Source organism: Salvelinus alpinus, chromosome 7 (assembly GCF_045679555.1).
Source record: "Salvelinus alpinus chromosome 7, SLU_Salpinus.1, whole genome shotgun sequence".
In the NCBI taxonomy this organism is placed as follows: Eukaryota; Metazoa; Chordata; class Actinopteri; order Salmoniformes; family Salmonidae; genus Salvelinus; species Salvelinus alpinus.
Genome location: NC_092092.1, coordinates 22805019 through 22812713, shown reverse-complemented (window position 1 = coordinate 22812713; position 7695 = coordinate 22805019). Strand labels below are relative to the sequence as shown.

General features: G+C 38.9%; 1 protein-coding gene across 2 annotated transcripts in view; it reads left to right on the top strand.

The window, feature by feature from the left end:
- Positions 1-6192: 6192 nt before the first annotated feature.
- Positions 6193-7695, top strand: part of rgs17 (regulator of G protein signaling 17) — a 52148-nt gene continuing 50645 nt past the window's right edge. Inside the window, exon 1 of one of the 2 annotated variants that reach the window (XM_071409452.1) lies at positions 6193-6375. The gene's annotated coding sequence lies outside the window, so the exon portion shown is untranslated. The remainder of the gene's footprint in view (positions 6376-7695) is intronic. The other variant, XM_071409451.1, reaches the window with a different exon arrangement.

Sequence of the window (7695 nt, the reverse complement as noted above, 5' to 3'; positions counted from 1 at the left end):
TGTTTGAATCAACGTTGTTTCCACGCCATTTCAACCCAATTATTAAATGAGATGACTAGTGATGGGGTAAAAATTGATACAGTTACATATCGGGATATTATTTAGGAAGACATGTCGAATAGTTTTGACAATATCGCAAAATTATTTTTGCACTAGTTGGCTGTACCTGCACCAAAACTCCAGTATTTTTCCTTCATAGCTTTTTCTCCATCTTCTTTTTAAATAGAGCCAATTTGTTATTTTTACTTTTATTTCCGTCCCTCTGCAGCATGGAATTGCAATAAAATTACAGTATCGAATCGCAATACACTTACTGTAGAATCATGATCATCGCAATACATATCATAGTATCGTAATAATATCATATCATGATGTCCCTAACAATTCCCAGCCCTAGTGATGACGTTGAATCAACGTGGAAAATGTATTGTATTTGAAAAAAAGAGCCGGGCGGAAAAGTCTGGCAGGTTATAGGATATAGCACTTGTGCTGGATCTACAGATGAAATGTTTGATTTAGCTGAACAATACAAGCTCATCATGGGAGCCACACAGGAGTTCAGTTTAACCTTGATAGCCCATGATTTTCAGGAGCCCAACCAGTGTTTGAACACGGAAGACGAAGTCATCAAATGCGTGGCTATATCCTGACCTGATAGGTGGAAGGTCCATTGCCTTGATCTCCTTGAAGGTAGGGATTGGCATGAGTACACGAGTACTCGATTCAAGGTTCCATTGCTAATAATTGAATACAAGTACTCAAAATTCGTCCTCTCTGGTTAGCTGTGGGAATGTTGGACCCTCTGTTGTTCTGTATGGTCTTCTGCCTAGTAGGGTGGTTGGATTGGATACACCACATGCTGGGGGCACTACAGGCTGAGGATAGGCTGGAGGAGGAGCCTGGGGCAGAGGCTGGATTGGAGGAAACTAGATTGGAGGAATGAGGTGGCAGAGGCAGAGGTCATTGATAGATGGAAGGCTGCGGCTACAGCCCCAGCATGGTGGCCTACTGCTGGTTGTTCCGGTAGTGCCCAAGGTTGATCAGGTGTAGCTAGTGCCAACACTGGGAGGTGTGTTGGTGTGAAGTAGTGTTTTGGACTGGAATATTATATTATTATACGGATGTTAAAAATTACATTGTTATTGTCGAGAAGCAGATGTCTGTCGGTCTTTAATATTAATGTCCCAACCTTTACAGTAAATATCAAAGCCGACTAAACCTTATATTGTTGTAGTTTATTAATTTTCATGCTGAATCAGTCTTAAACATATTACTTTCTATGATCTGATTATGTCAAATACAGTAGATGACAAGACAAGAAAGCATTCAGAGCTTAGACATATTTTGAAGGTAACGATGCACATTATTGCTGGGTCATGTTGGGCCTTGGATCATATTGTGTCTACACCCAAGTAAACACATCATGTAGGTCAAGTGATCATATAATAAAAAGAGAGAGATAGAATGTTTTTTTACTGTTGTTTTAACATTGCACAAGTCAGCAACATGCTGTGAAAAATATAGAAGGGTTTCAAAGTGGAGTGTCTGTAAGAGCACTACCCACTGGGCACATCTCGTCATTTCAATGTGGGTAATTTGTTAATATTTGGTCGTGACGTTGATCAATGAGATTACAACCTATTGTCACCCACTCAAAAAGACAGCCAAAAGTTATTTGAATTTATAATGTGTCATCACTATGCTTTCAACCATCTAAAAGCACAACCAAATTCCAATGGAAAAACAATGTCTGTTGTTTGGTTGTTGTCACCTAACGTAAATGTCTATCACTGCGCACTCAACTATTTAAAAGCACAGACAAGTTCAAACAGGAATACAAACAGTCAGATATTTTGTTTATTTATACCACAGATTAATATGTTATCACTGTGCTTCATCTAACAGCAGAACCAAATGACCTGGTTTGCAGTTGAGATAACATTAAAAGTACATGGTGCAAGTGATCAACGCCGTTCAAGATTCTGCAATTGTGAAGATCTCAACAGAACTGCAACAACCTATGCACGCTTTATATGATTACATAAGAAGAAATGTATAGTTACAGTAACCTATTTACTGTATTACAAAGGTCATGTTGAATTGTGTTTGGTTGACAGCATAACCAAATATCAACATTTAAAGGAGATGTATCTACTGCTTGTATAGTTCCATCTCAGCCACTGGCTTAATCCCATTCTTTAATTTAGATTCCCATTCTTTAATTTAGAGTTGGAGACATGAATCCAACATATACAGTGGCATTAAAAAGTATGTGAACCCTTTGGAATTACAATGATTTCTGCATAAATTGGTCAGCAAATTTTATCTGATCTTCATCTAAATCACAACAACAGACAAACATAGTGTGCTTAAACTAATAACACACAAATTATTGTATTTTTATTGTCTATATTGAATACATAATTTAAACATTGACAGTGTAGGTTGGAAAAAGTATGTGAACCCCTAGGCTAATGACGTCTCCAAAAGCTAATTGGAGTCAGCTAACCTGGAGTCCAATCAATGAGATGAGATTGGAGATGTTGGTTAGAGCTGCCTTGCCCTATAAAAAACACTCACAAAATGTGGGTTTGCTATTCACAAGAAGCATTACCTGATGTGAAAAATGCCTCGAACAAAATACATCTCAGAAGACCTAAGATTAAGAATTGTTGACTTGCATAAAGCTGGAAAGGGTTACAAAAGTATCTCTAAAAGCCTTGATGTTCATCAGTTCACGGTAAGACAAATTGTCTATAAATGGAGAAAGTTCAGCACTGTTGCTACTCTCCCTAGGAGTGGCCGTCCTGCAAAGATGACTGCAAGAGCACTGATGAGGTTAAGAAGAATCCTAGTGTCAGCTAAAGACTTACAGAAATCTCTGGAACATGCTAACATCTCTGTTGATGAGTCTATGATACGTAAAACACTAAACAAGAATGGTGTTCATTTGAGGACACCACGGAGAAGCCACTGCTGTCCAAAAAAAAACATTGCTGCATGTCTGAAATTTACAAAAGTGCACCTGGATGTTCCACAGCACTACTGGCAAAAATATTCGATGGACAGATTAAACTACAGTTGAGTTGTTTGGAAGGAACACACAACACTATGTATGGAGAAAAAAAGGCACAGCACACCAACATCAAAACCTCATCCCAACTGTAAAGTATGGTGGAGGGAGCATCATGGTTTGGGGCTGCTTTGCTACCTCAGGGCCTGGACAGCTTGCTATCATCAACGGAAAAATGAACTCCCAAGTTTATCAAGACATTTTGCAGGATAATGTTAGGCTATCTGTCCACTAATTGAAGCTCAACAGAAGTTGGTTGATGCAACAGGACAATGACCCAAAACACATAAGTAAATCAACAACAGAATGGCTTCAACAGAAGAAAATACGCCTTCTGGAGTGGCCCAGTCAGAGTCCTGACCTCAACCCGATTGAGATGCTGTGGCATGACCTCAAGAGAGCAGTTCACACCAGACATCCCAAGAATATTGCTGACCTGAAATAGTTTTGTAAAGAGGAATGGTCCAGAATTCCTCCTGACCATTGTGCAGGTCTGATCCGCAACTACAGAAAACGTTTGGTTGAGGTTATTGCTGCCAAAGGAGGGTCAACCAGTTATTAAATCCAAGGGTTCACATACTTTTCCCACCCTGCACTGTGAATGTTTACATGGTGTGTTCAATAAAGACATGAAAACATATAATTGTTTGTGTGTTATTAGTTTAAGCCGACTGTGTTTGTCTATTGTTGTGACCTAGATGAAGATCAGATCAAATTCTATGACAAATTTATGTAGAAATACAGGTATTTCCAAAGGGTTCACATACTTTTTCTTGCCACTGTAATTTGTTAACTTGCCAATAAGTTAATAGGCTATTTATTGTATTTCAAAAATGATAATGAATTGTGTTTGGTTGTCAACACAACCAAATATCAACATGTAGAGGGGGATTTAGTTTAAGCTTGGATGGTTCCACCTGTGCTACTGACTTAGTCTGGCTTTAATTCCAGTTTTGCTACAAATTAATAATTGAAATCTAAGTTAATAAAGAATATGACTAAATCAAATCAAACTTTAATAGCACTCTAAGTAAAGTGTTTTTATTTAGTCCTATTCTCTAACTTAGATTTTTGGTTGAGATGGAGATGTGAATCCAACATATCAATTAGTAATTTGTAGACAAACTGGAATTAAAGCCAGACTAAGTCAGTGGCACAGATTGAACTACCCAAGACATCCTCACTGCTGGGTGTCAATCTGGGGTAGGATATCAGTAAGAGTCCATTCAGTGATAAAGCGCTCAGCTGCTTTGCTCAGAAGAGAGGTTAGTGAGATAGGCCTTCACTGATGGAGGGTGACTTGGTTTTAGGTAAGTGGACCACTATAGTTTCTTTCCATCCAGCAGGAACGATGTCCTCTTGTAGTGGTAAATTAAGAATGTCAGCCAGTGGTCTGTGCTCAGCTCATATGCAAACTCCTTATTAGTCTGCCTGGGATTTCATCTGGGCCCGCTGCCTTATGGGTTTTCACCTTCTGTAGCTTTCTGTAGACTTCCCAGGCTTGGACTGTTGGAGCAGGGCATGCTGGTAAAAAGGAGGGCAGCAGAGCTGGGTGGTAGGGACTGTGCTACTTTTGATAGTGCTTTGATCATTTCATTTGCTGTACCATGTCTATCGTCTGGTCTAAGACCCTCTTTGTGGAAGGTTGCCTCAGTTTGGGAGAGGTTGGCTAATTCTTTGATGTTCTTATGCCACTGGGCATAATGAAAAGACATTCACTGTTACTTAACCCCTGTATTGATTAGCCTACATTAGGCCTTATAAATGTATTCTATAATATGGTAATGCCTCTATAATTTACTCTTCGAGTTGTACAAAATAAATAGGCTATACTTTTAATGAGTCACTACTATCACATTATACAGTAACACCATGAATTTTCAGAATATAATTTATATTGCCCTCCATTTAACAATAGGCATGATTTATTTACCCATTGTAGTCATCGGGAATTAGAAGGCAACATGGTTTTGATGCCTCCCAGTGGAGGATTAGAGCAAACATTTGTTGCACTTCCCATCTCTCACAAGGTGAAACTGCAATGTCCACTGGATTTTGTCTAGAAGGGATACAGCTTTTGTCAAAATATGTTTTGTAGCAGGTTAGGAGAACTTACGCAGCAGGTTAGGATAATTAACTTAACAGGTTAGGAAAATTAGGTTATGGTTAGGAAAAGGGTTAGGGTTAGCGAAAATAAAATTAAAAAAGGCAATTTTTACCATCAATTTGACAAAAGCTGTATCCCATCTAGACATGACCTGTCCACTGGCACTGAAGCCCTCATACCAAGATAGTAGACTACAACAGCAACCACAATTAGTAAAGTGTGATGGAGGGGCTTGAAAGCACACAGGGCTCTTTTATATCTCCGGTGAGAACAAACTCTCATTCCCATTTATGTTGGATATTTGTCAGGGTACTTTTATGGTGCAATGCTATTTTTCTTGTTGACCTAAATATGAGAAAATATCATTACTTTTTCTATAAAAATATCACTCATATTATTTAATTTGTGTTAAAAGTCTGCATCCATTTTATGATAAGATTGTTTAAGGTAATGTTGGAGCTTTAATATGTTCTATAATAATTAGCTGGTGATACAAAATGCCTATTCCTATTGCAATTTAATATCCAAATGATTACAAACAAAATATTTAAAAAAAACATTAAAAAAAAAAACATTCTGTTAAAGATGGGAATACTTCATATTTTGTTAGAGCCAAACAATTGTTAATTTCGGTTCAGAGAAATATTGTATACATTCCATATGCAAACATGTTTTAGTTTCAGATGCTTGAGCAACAACTAGCTGGTGCTTAGATTGACATAAGTATCAAACCAATGGTGTAAGCAGGAATTGTAAAAACTTGGGTAAGAATGAAATTAGCAATTGTATTTCAGACTACATTAAGGTGTGCCAAGGAGAATCCCCAAAAATGTAATAACCAACAAATTACAGCAAATATGTGACATTAGAATTAAAGCCTATGCAGCGTTTACAAAGACACTGGGAAACTTACAGTAAATGTTTCAATATTACTTCTCCATCTTTGAAAAATCAATGTAAGCAACTCACTTTCCCGCACCCTGCCTGGCCAGCGTTGAGCTGACAGTGACAGCAGCACGCATGCGCAGTATATCAACTGTTTCGGTGTCGGTGCTGAAGTTGGGCGGATGGAAGAAAAACACCGCTGATGGAGATTATACGGCAGGATGTATCTTTACTGTGCGATCTAACAAGCATCAACATAAAACACATATAAAGTAACCACTATAGACGACTGACAACCAGAATTAAAAGGGTAAGATGATGGATATTCTTATGTTAAATGTCCCACGAGCTAGCACTAGCCATGCTAGTCTCAGTAGCTAGCTGCCGCCTCTTCGCAGCACAGAACATGAGAACGGTCTGACCGTGGTTAGCTAGTTATACAGAAAGTGGGTGTTATTCGTAGTTTTGTTGATGCGACAATAAGGCACTATCGTATCTTTGTAGTGGTTTTGCATTATCATTTGGTGTTTTGCCATGCGGAATCAGGTTGTCTTTGCAGCTGACGTTACCTGCAATGATTTAGCTAGCTAGCTAGTTCAGATTCTTCGAATCACAGCTGCAATACAGTGAGAGACCATGCAAAACACCCAAGGATGAGCAGCAGGCAACGACCGCTATGTTGCGAATGCTTTAGGAAGTTATGACAAGCATGCATATGCTTTAACATGTATTTAGTTCTAAAATGTACGATTGTACTACAGTTCATTAGCTAACTATTATTTCTTCATGCATTTAATTAAGCAGCGAGTCAGTTTATTTGTTATTAACGAACATGGGGTTGTCACAAGTTACCATAGCCACAAAGTCCACATTTGCTCCTGGTTTATCGTAACAATTAATTGAAACAAATATTTTATTTTTGTCTTAATTTAAGGTTAGGGATAAGGTTAGAAGTGTGGTTAAGGTTAAAGGGATACTTCGGTATTTTGGCAATGATGCCCTTGTCTACTTCCCCAGAGTCAGATGAAATCGTGGATACAATTTGTCTGTGTCCAGTATGAAGGAAGTTAAGAGGTCGTTATGCTAGCAGATAGCCATAGATTTCATCATGCGCTGATTCTTGTTAGCAATTGCGCTAGTACTAGTTAGCAGCTTCATTCAAATCGCATGCAGAGACATAAAAATGGTATCCACAAGTTCTTCTCACTAGGGAGGTAGGTAAGTGCATCATTGGTTAGGGTTGAACCAGAATCTGTACTTACAGGAGGCGAAATTTCGTTCCATAGGAAGTGGGGGCAATTTCACAATGGTGTGTGATTGCAGCCGTAGTTCGGGGCGTTCCTGTATCTGCAGGAACATCCCATTGGTGCACGTGATCTTCATGCTTGTGTTACACTTGATATTATGGATTTCCACTGATTGTCTCTGCAATTCAAATGTGGTCAAAAGGGAAATATAAATATTTTCTGTGCTTTTCATAGGCGAAAGACATTGTCTACCGGTGTCCTAGCTAGCTACCTACCTGTGTCGCCCCCGCCTCCCGCCTGGTGTGTACCGGAGTCCTAGCTAGCTAACTAGCTACCTGCCCTCACAGTCGTTAACAGAACTGCGGGGGAAAAGTGCCAGACAG